This window comes from Podarcis tiliguerta (assembly GCF_965153285.1).
Source record: "Podarcis tiliguerta genome assembly, chromosome: 1".
Lineage (NCBI taxonomy): Eukaryota > Metazoa > Chordata > Lepidosauria > Squamata > Lacertidae > Podarcis > Podarcis tiliguerta.
The window spans coordinates 57,368,994-57,383,726 of NC_139534.1; the positions used below are offsets into that span (position 1 = coordinate 57,368,994).

At 42.2% G+C, this 14,733-nt stretch overlaps 1 long non-coding RNA gene across 1 annotated transcript in view; it reads left to right on the forward strand.

Annotated features, from left to right (window-relative positions):
• Positions 1-4,761, forward strand: part of LOC310666534 — a 42,063-nt gene extending 37,302 nt beyond the window's left edge. Inside the window, exon 3 of the long non-coding RNA XR_014505951.1 lies at positions 3,740-4,761. This is a non-coding gene — a long non-coding RNA (uncharacterized lncRNA). The remainder of the gene's footprint in view (positions 1-3,739) is intronic.
• Positions 4,762-14,733: the final 9,972 nt, after the last annotated feature.

Here is a 14,733-nt window from a genome sequence, read left to right on the forward strand (position 1 = left end):
ACAAGAGAGGCCCGATCTTGCTGCAAGATAGCTACCCCTTTGTAAATCGTTATAATTTGGGACACAAGTTTCTGTTTACAATTTATTCAAAGTAGTTTTATTGGCTTTAAGAGGATTACGGATACCTGTTTACCTTTTAAATTCTACGTGGGAATTACAAACATTCCTGGAAATGCAGCTTATTTTTTCCCCATGAAGAAATACAACATGAAGTAAAAAAACAGGAACTTCTGGCTTTAAGCAAGTAAGTAGGGCATGGAGAGGCTTGTCTAGAGCTCCGATTCTGAAATAATGTGTAGCTTGCTCCCCTTAAGCAACACTGACTGTTCAACGCAGCATTAAATAATGAAGAGCTGTGGTTATCAATGACAACTTGATATGCAGAATGTACAGTGCATGAAAGCATTACTTTAAAAGCTGTGGGTGGTGATTTCCAGATATTACAAATCTTTGAAAGAATGGTTGGTACAACCTTTGAAGGAAGTCTGTAATGAAATATTGGAAGGGAGAAGGGCACCAGAGTCGTGGAAGGAAGCGTACATAGCACTTATACCGAAAACAGAGACTGAAAAGACACAGCTTAAGAACTACCGCCCTATATCGTTGTTAAATGTGGATTACAATTTTTTTGCAGATATTTTTGCTAAAAGACTAAAAACAGTTTTAGTAGAAGAGATTCACAAAGACCGAGCAGGCTTTCTCCCAGGTAGGCACTTATCTGACAATATGAGAAACATAATTAATATTTTGGAACTACTACAAGAGAATATCAATACAAAGGCAGTTTTAATTTTTGTGGATGCGGAGAAAGCCTTTGACAATATTTCTTGGAGTTTTATGAAGAAGAATCTCCAGGGGATGGGGGTAGGCCAAGAGTTTGAAAATGGTATAGGTGCAATTTACTCTGAACAAAAAGCTAAATTAATTGTTAATAATGTTGTGACAGAGGAATTCAGGATAGAAAACAGAACACGACAAGGTTGCCCAATCTCCCCATTGCTCTTTATATCGGTCCTGGAGGTCCTTTTGAATATGATTAAAAGGGACCAGTTGGTTAAAGGGATACAGGTTGGAGCCAGACAAAATAAATTAAGAGCATTTGCAGATGACTTAGTTTTGACATTGCAGGAGCCAGAATCTAGTACTAAAAGAGTTTTAGAAGAATTTGGTCAGGATTTAAATTGAATAAGTTAAAAACAAAGGTATTGGAAAAGAATTTAACAGGAATAGAGAGAGAGAGGTTTCAGAATGAGACAGGTTTAACAGTGGTTAAGAAAGTGAAATATTTGGGAATTAATATGACAGCTAAGAATGGGAATTTATTTAAAGACAACTATGAAAAATGTTGGATGGAGGTGAAAAAAGATTTGGAAATTTGGTCAAAATTGAAGCTTTCTTTGCTAGGCCGTATTGCAGTGATAAAAATGAATGTATTGCCTAGAATGTTATACTTGTTTCAAACATTGCAAGTCATTGATAAAATGGATTGTTTCAAGAAGTGGCAGAAAGACATTTCTAGATTTGTCTGGCAGGGCAAAAAGCCAAGAATAAAATTTAAAATATTAACTGATGCAAAGGAAAGAGGTGGTTTTGCCCTGCCAGACCTTAAACTTTAGTATGAATCAGCAGCTTTTTGCTGGCTGAAAGAATGGCTGCTTCTTGAAAATACGGACATTTTGGACTTAGAAGGCTTTAATAACGCTTTTGGATGGCATGCATATTTATGGTATGAAAAGGTTAAAGTGCATAAAATGTTTAAAAATCATATTGTCAGGAAAGCATTGTTTAATGTCTGGATAAGGTATAAAGACCTACTTGAAAATAAAACCCCAAGGTGGTTGTCACCGATGGAAGCAAAGGCTGTGAAAAAGCTCAATATGGAGGCCAAATGGCCGAAATATTGGGAAATTTTGGAACAAGAGGGAGACAAATTGAAATTGCAGAGAAGCTAAAAAACAAAGTGCGAGATTGGCTTCATTATTATCACATAATGGAGGCATATAAATTGGACAAGAAAATTGGCTTCCAGGTGGAAAAATCAAAATTGGAAACAGAACTGTTGGAACCCAAAACTAAGATCTTGTCAAAAATGTATAACCTGCTGTTGAAATGGAATACTCAGGACGAAACGGTAAAATCTGCTATGATTAAATGGGCACAAGATGTTGGACATAATATTATGATGGCTGACTGGGAACAGTTATGGACCACAGGTATGAAGTTTACGGCATGTAATGCCTTAAGAGAGAATATTATGAAAATGATATACAGGTGGTACATGACTCCAGTCAAGCATGCAAAAATCTATCATTTCCCCTATAATAAATGTTGGAAATGTAAAGAAACTGAAGGTACATTTTTTCACCTTTGGTGGACATGCCCAAGGATTAAGGCTTTCTGGGAGATGATATATAATGAAATGAAAAAGGTATTTAAATATACCTTCCAGAAGAAACCAGAGGCCTTTCTCCTGGGCATGGTTGGCCAATTGGTGTCAAAGAAAGACAGAACTTTTTAAATGTATGCTACAACAGCAGCAAGAATACTCATCGCGAAGTATTGGAAGACACAAGAACTACCCACTCTGAAAGAATGGCAGATGAAGGTGATGGACTATATGGAATTAGCAGAAATGACCGGCAGAATCCGAGACCAGGGAGAAGAGCTGGTGGAAGAAGATTGGAAGAAATTTAAAGAGCTGGTGGAAGAAGATTAAAGAAATTTTAAGAAATGTAAATGTATCTACAGAAACATTGCAAAATTAATGAATGTTAGAATGATGTTGGATTGAGGTTAAGGGGTTTTTAGCAATAATGTTATGAAAGAATATGTAAAAATGGAATGTTAATAGATGGAAAGTTAAAGTTAAAATATATTAAGATCAAAATTAAGACAAAGGTAAAGAGGGAAAGGATTTGCTGAACAAACAAACTGAATTGGAATACAAAGAGGGGAGGTGTGGGGAGGTCCGAGAAACAAGCAAATGTAAGATATGTTTTGAAAGATTGAACTGTTTTTATTTTTTTTATTTTTTTAGCACTTTTTCTTTTTTCTGTTTTTTCTGTTATTTTGTGAAGATCTTAATAAAATATTATATATATATATATATATATATATATATATATATATATAGTAAAAGCTGTGGGTGGGTTGAGCCTTACCTAATCCTGAGCTGTAAATTGGACCATGGTATTGGTGCTTGTGGAATTATTTGATGGAGGAGCCTGGAATGAAGGCAGGCCAGGCTGGCTGACACGTTGCGAAGTGGGTAGCAGCTTCTTGTTTCCAGTGTTCCATTTCTTTGTTCCCTGAAGGTGCTTCCAAACAGGTGTTTATTGTGAGATCGTGATTCCCCCATGCACACATGATTTCGACAGTCTTCACACATGACACCATTGCCATCAAAATGGCTGCCCATATTTTTTCCTTATTTATAATCTGGATTTACTCTTCCTGGGGAAATTCTGATCACTATAATGATAGCAAAAACACACGCACTGTTGCCAGCAACTCATTTGCACCATCTCAACCACCGCTTTATAATAATTGGGCCCAGAATCTTGCCTGTTTAACTGCTGCCTCTAGAGGCAGAAGATGAAAGGATAGGGCTTTGCTGAAGATGACAGAAGTGATCTAAGAGACAGAAATGGGGTTTTCCCCTTCTTTTGGGAAAAAGGAAAAGATGCTTTAATTACCAGCATCGATGATAATGATGTATTATTCGCTTTATCTTGCCCAGGGTAACCAATAGAGACTTAAGAACCATACGAAGAACAAGAGGAAAAAGAAATAAATCAAAAACATCCCTTCCACATCTAAAAGGCCACAAATGGTTAAAGGATGAAAGAAGGATCCTTGGGCATCTGGGCTGAGAAAGACATCTTGTCTGGGAAGGAGGGAGCTGGAGAGCCGCTGTCCGTCAGTGGAGAGAGGCATGGGTTACCCTCCTACACCCAAAGTGCCAGAATGGAGAAGGTTCAAGGGCTACTTTCCGTCATTGGCAGCTGGTATGTACTGAGTTGAATAGGATCCAAAAGGCAGCAGTCTGATTGGTCCTAGAACAATAGGGTCCAGAATGCAGCAGTCTGATTGGTCCTAGAACAATGCAGCAGTATGATTGGTCCGCAGGAGCTACCCAAACCAGCTCTAGGTGGAAGTGAATCCGCAACCTGATTGGCCTACAGGAGAATCCCAGAATTAGCCAATCACGTGCGGCCCATTGTGTAAATAATGTATATAAAGCAGATATTTTAGGGGAACTTTCATTCCTCACTACTATGAGCTGAATAAAGAGCATGAAATCCACTCTCGACTCAGAGTATATTTCAGCAGCCTTCTGGGGAAAGGACATGTGCAGCCGTTAGGTGGGAACAGGGCAAAAATGGGTGGGACAACAGCAGTGTCTACTGGTGCGTACCAATTGTGGCTACACTCCTCACCGGGGTCCTCTTCCCCTTCCTTGGTGTCCTGCTAGTTCATAACACCACCTCACATTCTGTACCTTGCCTAGAAATGGGATATTGTTAACTGGTCGGTGATTATTTAGTATGGTGTGATTCAGCGAGGTGCTTTTTCAATAAACATATTATAACTGCCTCCTTAAGGGATGCTGGAACCCTGCTGTTATGTACTAAGGTTGGATCCTAGAACAATAGGCAGATAGGATCCTAGAATGCAACAACGGATTGGCCTGCAGGAGCAGCCCAATCAGGTTGCAGGAGGGAAGCAGAATCAGCCAATCAGACGGGACTCATTGTATAAATAATGTATATAAAGCCTGAGGTTTGGGGGGAGGCACCAGGGTAGTCCACCACTGGCCTTTTTAGTGAGCCATGAAGGACAAGGATCCATCACACATGGGGTACATTTCCAAAGATCCTGTCCACATCCCCAGGCTGTAGAAATAGCAAAATGTCCATTATCACTGGTCAAGCAGGGTCCAAAGATGATGATGTTGATGGTGAACAACATCAACATTTAAAATTTAAATAATTTTATTATTTATAACATGCAAATCTGGCTGGATTTCCCCAGCCACTCTGGGCGGCTTCCAGCTCATCTGAAAACAAAATAAAATATCAAGCATTGTATTCACTGGACCTGTGTCAACTATAGTGTCCAAATCACAATGGATCCAAGCAATTTTGTCAGCAAAGTTTTGGGCAAATTGTTCAAAGCAAGTTGTGGTTCAGCAACATCTGGGGGACAAGCTAGAGGCATAAGAGCCATAGGAACAAGCGGGGGAGGGGCTTACCTGCCCCTCCCAATATTTTATTCAAGTTGGCACTCCTGATTGACACTACAAACAGTACGAACACTCTTCCCTGCAACCAGATATTCCACAGGTCAAGCAACTGCTGCAGCACAAAGCACACAGGATGCCAGTTGAGAGAACAGACCAGGCAAGGACCAAGTTGGTGCCTTGTTTCCCCATGGATCTCAGTAACGCCCCCTTTCCTGGCCCTGTTCTCCCAGACAGTCCTTGCAATGACGTTCCCATCATCCCTGACCATTGATTGTGTTGGCTGGAGTCGATGGGAATTGGTGTGTGATAAGATACGGAGGAGACCAGGTAGGTGAAGCCTAGGACTTGGATTTGATATTCAGAAGTGCAGAGAAATAGTGCAATCCAACACTTCCATTGAATAGGGCTTTGCAGCCCTTTCTTAATACAATTGTGCCCTCTCGTGACCGTTCGTGGAATCAAACCTTTGCATTGTATTCACTTCCATCCTCTCGGGACTGCGGGTGGAACTGAGTCATTTCATGGCATTGATCAATTAGCAGGGGTCTTGACGAGGATTTTTAACATCTCTCTGCAAACCGCTTGTGTTCCATCATGTTTGAAAGTGGCCACCATTATCCCAGTCCCAAAGAAAACATCAATTAAATGCCTAAATGACTATAGACCCATTTCATTGTAGTGATAAAATGCTTCGAGAGATTGGTCCTTCAACACCTTAGAAATATTTTCCACTGGACTTTGATAAACACCAGTTCGCCTATAGGAGAAATAGGTCAACAGATGATGCCATTGCTACAGCTTTTCTCCTTGCAGCGAGTCATCTGGAGAGACCAGGGAATTATGTCAGAATGTTGCTTATTGATTATAGCTCGGCTTTCAATATCATCCTTCCGGACATTCTCATCAGAAAGTTAAGGGACCTGGGCCTTTCTTCTAACATCTGTGATTGGATTAAAGACTTTCTGAGAGATCAGACACAAATACTGAGGATTAGGCCTGTTACATCTACCTCCCTGAAGCTCAGCACTGGCACTCCACAGGGATGCTACTAAGTCCATTAATAATAATAATAATAATAATAATAATAATAATAATAACAACAACAACAACAACAACAACAACAACAACAACAACAATTTATTATTTGTACCCCGCCCATCTGGCTGGGTTTCCCCAGCCACTCTGGGCAGCTTCAAACAAAGATTAAAAATACATTAAAATGTCACACATTTAAAACTTCCCTAAACAGGGCTGCCTTCAGATGTCTTCTAAATGTCAGGTAGTTGTTTATCTCTTTGACAACTGATGGGAGGGCGTTCCACAGGGCGGGCGCCGCTACCAAGAAGGCCCTCTGCTTGGTTCCCTGTAGCTTTGCTTCTCACAGTGAGGGAACCGCCAGAAGGCCCTTGGCGCTGGACCTTGTTGTACACATATGATTGCATTTCATCTGACCCATCTACTGCAATTATTAAATTGCTGATGACACCACCATAATGGGTTTAATTACAGGCAGAGACGAATCTGTGTACAGGGGGGAGGTTCAAAAGGTATCCACATGGTGCTCAGAGAACAATCTGCACCTCAACATTGGCAAGACAAAGGAGATGGTGTTGGACTTTCAGAGGAAGAGAGGGGAGCTAACAGGACCAGTGGTCAGGGATGGTGGGAAGTGAAGTCCCAAAACAACTGGAGGACTAAGTTCGGAGATGCCTGAGTTAGACCAACTACGTTTCCTGTGCCAGGCTCTTAGAGTTCACCACCTAGTACAGTGGTACCTCCGGTTACGAATTTAATTCATTCTGGTGGTCTGTTCTTAAGCCGAAACCGCTTGTAACATGAGGTGCACTTTCACTAATGGTGCCTCCTGCTGCTGCCGTGCCACCGGCGCGCAACTTCCGCTTGCATCCCAGGGCAAAGTTCGCAGCAAGGGGCATCTACTTCTGGGTTAGTGGAGCTCATAACCCAAAGCATTCGTAAGGAATGGTGTTACATAATACAGTGGTACCTTGGGTTACAGATGCTTCAGGTTACAGACTCCGCTAACCCAGAAATAGTACCTCGGGTTAAGAACTTTGCTTCAGGATGAGAACAGAAATCGTGTGTCGGCGGTGCGAAGGCAGCGGGAGGCCCCATTAGCTAAAGTGGTACCTCAGGTTAAGAACAGACCTCCAGAACGAATTATGTTCTTAACCCGAGGTACCACTGTACGAGGTTCCACGGTATGTCTGTTCCATTAGGAACTTGTATGTCCACAAGACTAACGTTGCTGGAGCTCCCTCTAGTGGAAAAAAGGAAAATGGACATTGACAGACTCCGCTTTTTCTAATAATAAAGCTAATCCATCAAGCTGGAAGAAAAGAACAGATGCTGTGCTGTCTATTTTTCAGATTCTAGCTGGGAAGGGATTGAAGATTACAAGTGAGATCTGCCCCAAAATATTAGTGTGAGGTGAAGGGATGGGTGGATCTGCCAGTTTCCATTTAGCCGTTCGTTCCTTCGTTCATTCGTTCAGCAGTTTTGGCAAATCGCTTTTTAAGAAAATAATTCTTTACAAAGTGGCCAACAAGGTAGGCACCCAACATTAAGAAAATATTATTTTTAAAAAGGCAAACCTCAGTTTCAAATTTTCACAATACTGCTACAAAGCTGGCACAGAAGAACCAGCAACACCCCAGGGTAATTGCAGATCACTCCATCTCTGTGGGAAGCTATTTCCCACTATGTCTGAGGGTTTACCACTGCGTCACAGGTGGCACGTACAGACTTTGGGGTGGGGCAAGTCACCACACTGGCTGGATTAACACAGAGCGCCCACCTGAATGTCACAACACAGCACAACACAAGATTGCTCCACAGGAGGGGGGAGCTGGTTCCTTGTTCCCCTGTGGAGCAATCTTATGCTGGGCCCCCACTTTCTTGGAAAGCTCTTCCAGATTCATCATCCCACATGCAGCCTTGCGCCATGCTTCAGGGGCCCTTTGTCTTCTTCATTGCCTTCTTAACTTCTTTAATCCTAGATTTCCTCTCTACTCATTGCTTTAAGACTACTTTGTATTATCTCATGTCCACCTTAGATCTTAGATGACATAACTCTTTTCTTCTTTTAAACTGCTTGAAAACTGGAGAGCTTTACATCTAGGTTGTGTGCGTGCATTTTGTAGAATTTTGAACTGCTTCCCCCCCTTGGGCTGGCCCCTTCACTGCTTATAACTCCTGCCCTCAAAAAAAGCAATCTACAATTGAAGATAACTTTCTCTGCATCTATTGTCCATGAAACTGATGACATAATTAATGTATTCATCCCTAAGGTGCCATTAGACACTTTGCTGATTTTGCTGAAACTGATTAACATGGCTGTGCCTCTGGAAACAAGAATCTAAGCCAGACAGGTCTCCAATTAAGTCATGTTTATTCAAGAGAAATAGTCATAAGGGTAAGTGGAAGTCGACATTTAGTGTTCACTATCAAAGAAAAAACAACTATCACAGTTTACTAGCTCAACCTGTATTCTATAGTAGTAGTAGTGGTAATAATAATAATAATAATAATAATAATAATAATAATAATATTTATACCCTTCCCATCTGGCTGGGTTTCCCTGGCCACTCTGGGCGTCTAACATATCTGCATACAGAGAATAGAACTGTAGAGTTGTAAGGGGACCCATGGGTCATCTAGTCAACCCCCCTGCTATGCGGGAATCTCAACACACAGCCCCTAATCCAATTTGAAGCCATACTGAACCCTGTCCAGTTCTTCAAATGTGCTAGCAGTTTATTTTCTTCAGGCACACCAAGGTCTGTAAAGACGTCTTGGTTGCAGAATTGTAGGAGGTGGAGGACAAAGCATAGGTGAAAATATGCCATTTTTAACTTTGAGGCTGCAGAGTAGAGGACTGTGCTTGGTCCAACAGAAAAAGCTGCTGATATTGGAGCCCCTTAGCAGGTAGGCAGAAGGGTAGTTGTCATGGACTGACGGGATGTGGAGGAACGGTGGGAGGCACCAGCTGGGGAACCCCCAGGGGAAGAAGGCTCAGAGCCAGGGGGGGTCGGTGGTGGGATGATGATGAGTAGTCAGAGGGAGCAGACTGGGAGGAGGAGGTGTCGGAAGCTGAAGAGGCAACAGGGTTTAGTGAGCAGGAAGATTTATGGCAGAGAGCAATCCAGAAATAGACACAGAAGCAGAGGCTGGAGAGGAGGGAGGCCGAGAGGCTGAGATGAGACATGCTGCTGAAGAATCCGGGGAGTCTCCCCCTCCTGCTGTGACCAGCTCCCTTCCCCACTGGTCTCATAGAACACACATAGTTGTGAAAAGAGCAGAACAGAGATTGGTTGTGCACAGATACAGTTTGTGACTGCTTGGAAAAAACCCTGGATAGGAGGGGAGGGACCTTCAGTCCTTGCATCTGCCTCATTGAGGCAAGACCTACTGGGAAGGGTTGCCTGCACTGTTTTGGTTTCTTTGAATAGTGCTTTGAAAAAGCACTCACACTGTGGTTTTTTATTGCTGACCTACGCTTAACTCTGGTTCCTGACAGTAGTCTTCTCACTTTGGGGGAATCATGAGACTGGGCTTGGAAGTGCTAATTAAAAAGAAAATTATTCAGCCAACTCTGGTAGACTTAACATAGGTAAAAAAGGTAAAAGACCCCTGGATGGTTAAGTCCAGTCAAAGGCGACTATGGGGTTGCGGTGTGCTCATCTTGCTTTCAGGCCAAGGGAGCCGGCGTTTGTCCACAGACAGCTTTCCGGGTCATGCGGCCAGCATGACTAAACCACTTCTGCCGCAACGGGACACCGTGATGGAAACCAGAGGGCATGGCAATGCCGTTTACCTTCTCGCTGCAGCAGCACCTATTTGCACTTGCACTGGCGTGCTTTCGAACTGCTAGGCTGGCAGGAGCTGGGACATCCCCGTCAAGGGAATTCAAACCGCTGACCTTCTGATCGGCAAGCCCAAGAGGCTCAGTGGTTTAGACCATAGCGCCACTTAACATACCACAAGGGATCACTGAATGAGTATCAGAAAGTGTTGAGGAGATGTGATCTAGGAGTTGTCATGTTGTGGTTGTCATTATGTGGTTTCTATTATTCTAGTTTACCACAGCCAACTATATGGGATTCTTAATGCAACAGACTTCTGACTGTGACTTTTATTAAAACTCTTCCCTTTCATACATAGACTCAGGCTGTTGGGGTCTGAGTGTTTAGGTCTTGTTGAGTATGTGTGAGGTGGTGGGTGATTTCATGAGAAAGACCCATGTGTTCAGCACCACCTACTGTTGCTGCTTCCAGAGGGAAAGCTGTGTTGTCTGTTATAGCAAAAACAGAATTGTGGGGCATTGTAAAGACTAACAAATTACGGTGTCAGCTTTCATAATCCAGAACTGTCCTACTGCATCCCACCCAAGGCCGCACTCCACCAGGACAGAGGAGGGAACTCACTGATGGCCGCAGTGATAAGGATGAGTTCGCTGCTCTCAGGACCAGGACTGGCCTTTTCCTCACTGCCCCTGCCGCACACCCTCACTGTAGGGCCCACAGAAGTCAGCATATAACTGAGGAGGTGCTGGGTGTCATCCATCTCTTTGTGGTCAAAGGCCACACTGGCTGGGAGCAGCAGGGGTGGACCTCCATTTCAGGGGCCCTGAAGCTTGAACTATCATGGGCCCCCCTCTGTAACCAGCAACAAGGTCTGGGTAACCTCTGTTATCTTCTTCAACGGGGTTGTTCCACAACAGATCACCACACCTTTGCAACGTCTGTGCCACTGACTCTCAAATTGTAGGATAAAATACATACATACAACAAAAATCAATCCATTTGAGTCATGCAATTCAAGTTGGGTCTTGTAGACCCCAAAATTTGAAGCCATCTGGACTAAAGTCACTTCTGGGGCCCCTGCGGGATTGGGGCCCTGCAGCTTAAGCTTTGTTAGTTTCATAATAGAACCGCCCTTGCCTGCTACACCTGGTGAGTTGAAGCGGAGGCAGAATAAAAGAAGGATTTGTTATAACACCTTCTGAGTGATTCATATAAGTTACAATTTGTAGGCATGTGTATGGGCATGTAGGATTTTTTTATGTAAGGGAAGATAAAGTTATGTGATGTGATGTGGATTGCACAAATACCTGCTTGTGCAACGGAACCTCTCCTTCCCTTGCAGCCTCCCTGCACCTATTAAATCTGCTCCAGAGGGTTTGGGGACCCTTCAGAGTAGATTTCAGGGGTGCATTTGTAAAAAGAAGAGGAAGAAAATTCCTGCTCTGCAAATGGATCTGTTTTGAATGGTGTTGGATGCAACTCTGGGTGCATGTGTTGTGGGTGAGTTACAACTTCCAGGCGCTTCAAATAATGAAATGAACTCAAATGACATTTTATGGGGTCAACCAGCATTCCCTTTGATCTAAATGATCCCCACCCCCAACTACCTTTTATGACATAGTGTTTAAAATAAAGCAACCTTCCATTTTCAAAGGAAAACGGGAAGCGCAAAAATTCTTCTTAAATTTAACTGACTAAAATGATTTATAGAACTAAACATTGGCTGCTAGCAATTAGTTTGGCTGAGATTGGCCAAGTGAGAAAAACAAAATGAAACATTGCACGCTCTCTCCATCTCCATCACGAGGATATGGCCTTTACAAAGGCAATCTGCAAGTATGGCTGTTGGGAAAACAAAATCCTTGTGGCTTCCACCATTTGGAGGAAAAACCAGTGCCGCAGACGCACTGTGGTTCAAGGTACGTGTGCTGGTTCACAGTGCCATGTGAAGGGCAGCAGAATGTGCCACAGCTGCCTGGGCAATCTGCTTCCTTCCCTGCCCCAAATCTACAATTCCCAAGTAGCAATGCAAGAATTCTAAAAAAGGTGCCATTGAGAATTTTATATTTATTCATTTATTTAAGTGAGGAAGGGATATTTTTAAGGCTCTTGGATTACAACTGAAAAGCCGGTTGCAGTTTGGAATGAGGGAAACTCACAAGCGTTTTGTTTTCCATTACCGGGTCAGTCTATGATGAGAAACAGCGCAGTGAGGCAATGAAGCAATTCTTATGGGAACGCTGCCTTTTGCAACCCTGTTGATAAAACCAGAGAAAGCTGAGGGAGGCACAGATAGATGCATTATAGAATGCAGTGATGTAATCACCTAACTCTATGATAAATACACTTTACCTGGCATGGGTGGGTAGTTAACACATTCCTGCAAGTTAAAGCCTGCTTTAAAAAACCGGGATCTTGCGACAATGCCAGTTTCTAGAGGAGGCAGTTACCATGAGATAGCTATGCCCTGTGAAGATTTAAAGGAAGCTTATGGCATATGGATATAAATGCTATTGTATGAAAATGCTATATTGATGGTACCTAACATTGAGTAAAAAGGCAAAAATGTATAAATCCAAATCAAATAAGTGTTGGAAATGTAAAGAAAAAGAAGGTTCCTTTTATCATATGTGGTGAACTTGTAGTAAGGTTAAAGCTTATTGGGAAATGATATATAATGTATTGAAAAAGATATTTAAAATAACATTTGTTAAAAACCCAGAAACTTTCCTTTTGGGAATGATAGGGGCAGAATTACCCAAACTGTATATAAATTTATTCATGCATGTGACTGCAGTGGCAAGAATGTTATATGCCCCAAAATGGAAATAAGAAGATTGGATACAAAAACTTATGGAATATGCAGAAATGGTGAAACCTACCAGTGAAAAGAGAAATCAAGATGACAAACTTTTTTATAAAAAGAATGGGAATGGTTTATTGAATATTTACAAACAAACTGTAACCAGATAAGAACATTGGCAGGATTATGGTAATAACCTGCAGTTTTATTAGAGTATACATTTAAAGTAGATGAATAAATGATTAAGTTAATTTGGAATATGCAAAAAAGATATAAAATAAATAAATTTAAGGAACTGCAGAAAGAGGGGGAAGGAAGTTGACTTTCGAAATGTTAAAATGATTGTAAAATTATTGAAATGTATAAAATTGAAAATCACAAATAAACATTAAAAAGGAGAGTTCTGGGCACCTCAATTTAAGAAGGATATTGATAAGCTGGAATGGGTGCAGAAGCAGGCACCGAAATGATCAAGGGTCTGGAAACCAAGCCTTATGAGGAATGGTTGAGGGAGTTGGGTCTGCTTAGCCTGGGGAAGAGGAGACTGAGAGGAGATATGATAGCTATCTTCCAATGTCACATGGAAGATGGAGAAAGTGCAAATGTTTGATGGAGAGCTGCATTTCACTTCATATACAGTTTCAGAAAGTACAATTAGTTAGGTTTTCTAAAAGGAATTTTCCACCATCAGAGAAACATAGGAAGCTTTGTTAGACTGAATCAGACCACTGGTTCATCCTCCTCTGTATTATCTACACTTGCTTGAAGCAGATCTCCAGGCAGAGATCTATCTCAGCCCTACCTGGAGATGCCTGGAAGCTTCTGCACTCTGACCTGGATTGAACCTGGGATGCTCTGCATGCAAAGCAGTCGCTCTATCGCTGAGCCAGGGAAAGCACCGTGCAAATGAAAGAATTCCCCTCCTCCTCCCCATACAAATGCATGGGCTTTGATGTTGATGCTGCAATCCTTTTTGTCATGTGCTTTAGACACTTGCTTTTATTTATTTTTGTTATTTCCTTCCCGCTATGTCACAAAAAAAGCACAACTGTAATGGAAGAGCTTGCGATTTGTTGAGACTCCCTTAATTAAGGGTTTGGCAATCCAGGACTTTATTCCTCTAAATAAAGCTTTTTTAAAAAAATACAGCCGCTCCTGATTCTTGATGCCTGTTGTTAGACCCAGAAAGAATAGTACTAACTTTTTTTAAAAGAAATTGTGTGGGTGTATACTAATTTAAAGCACACACAGGCAGGCCACATAGTGGGCCTCCAAAAGATGTCTGTCATCTTTACTTACTGTTTTAAGTCAGATACAGTGGTACCTTGGTTTACAACCATAATCCGTTCCAGAGGTCCGGTTGTAAACCAAAACAGGCTGTAACTCAAGGCGCGCTTTTGCCAATGGGGCCTCCCCCCCCCCAAAGGGTTGTAATTAAAAAAAAAATGGGTTGTAATCCCAAAAAAAGGGATACGCGCTTCCGGGTTTGACGTGGTTGTAATCCAAAATGGTTATACAGTGGTACCTCGGGTTAAGTACTTAATTCGTTCCGGAGGTCCGTTCTTAACCTGAAACTGTTCTTAACCTGAAGCACTTTAGCTAATGGGGCCTCCCGCTGCCACCGTGCGATTTCTGTTCTCATCCTGAAGCAAAGTTCTTAACCCGAGGTACTCTTTCTGGGTTAGCGGAGTCTGTAACCTGAAGCGTATGTAACCTGAAGCATGTGTAACCCGAGGTACCACTGTAATCCAAAACGGTTGCAAACCAAGGTACCACTGTACACTGTAAGGGGGACCTCTCAGGAAAAGGAACCTACTCACAACTGCATAGGAGATGGTGCGTGCAAACTAGAAGGTGGAGGA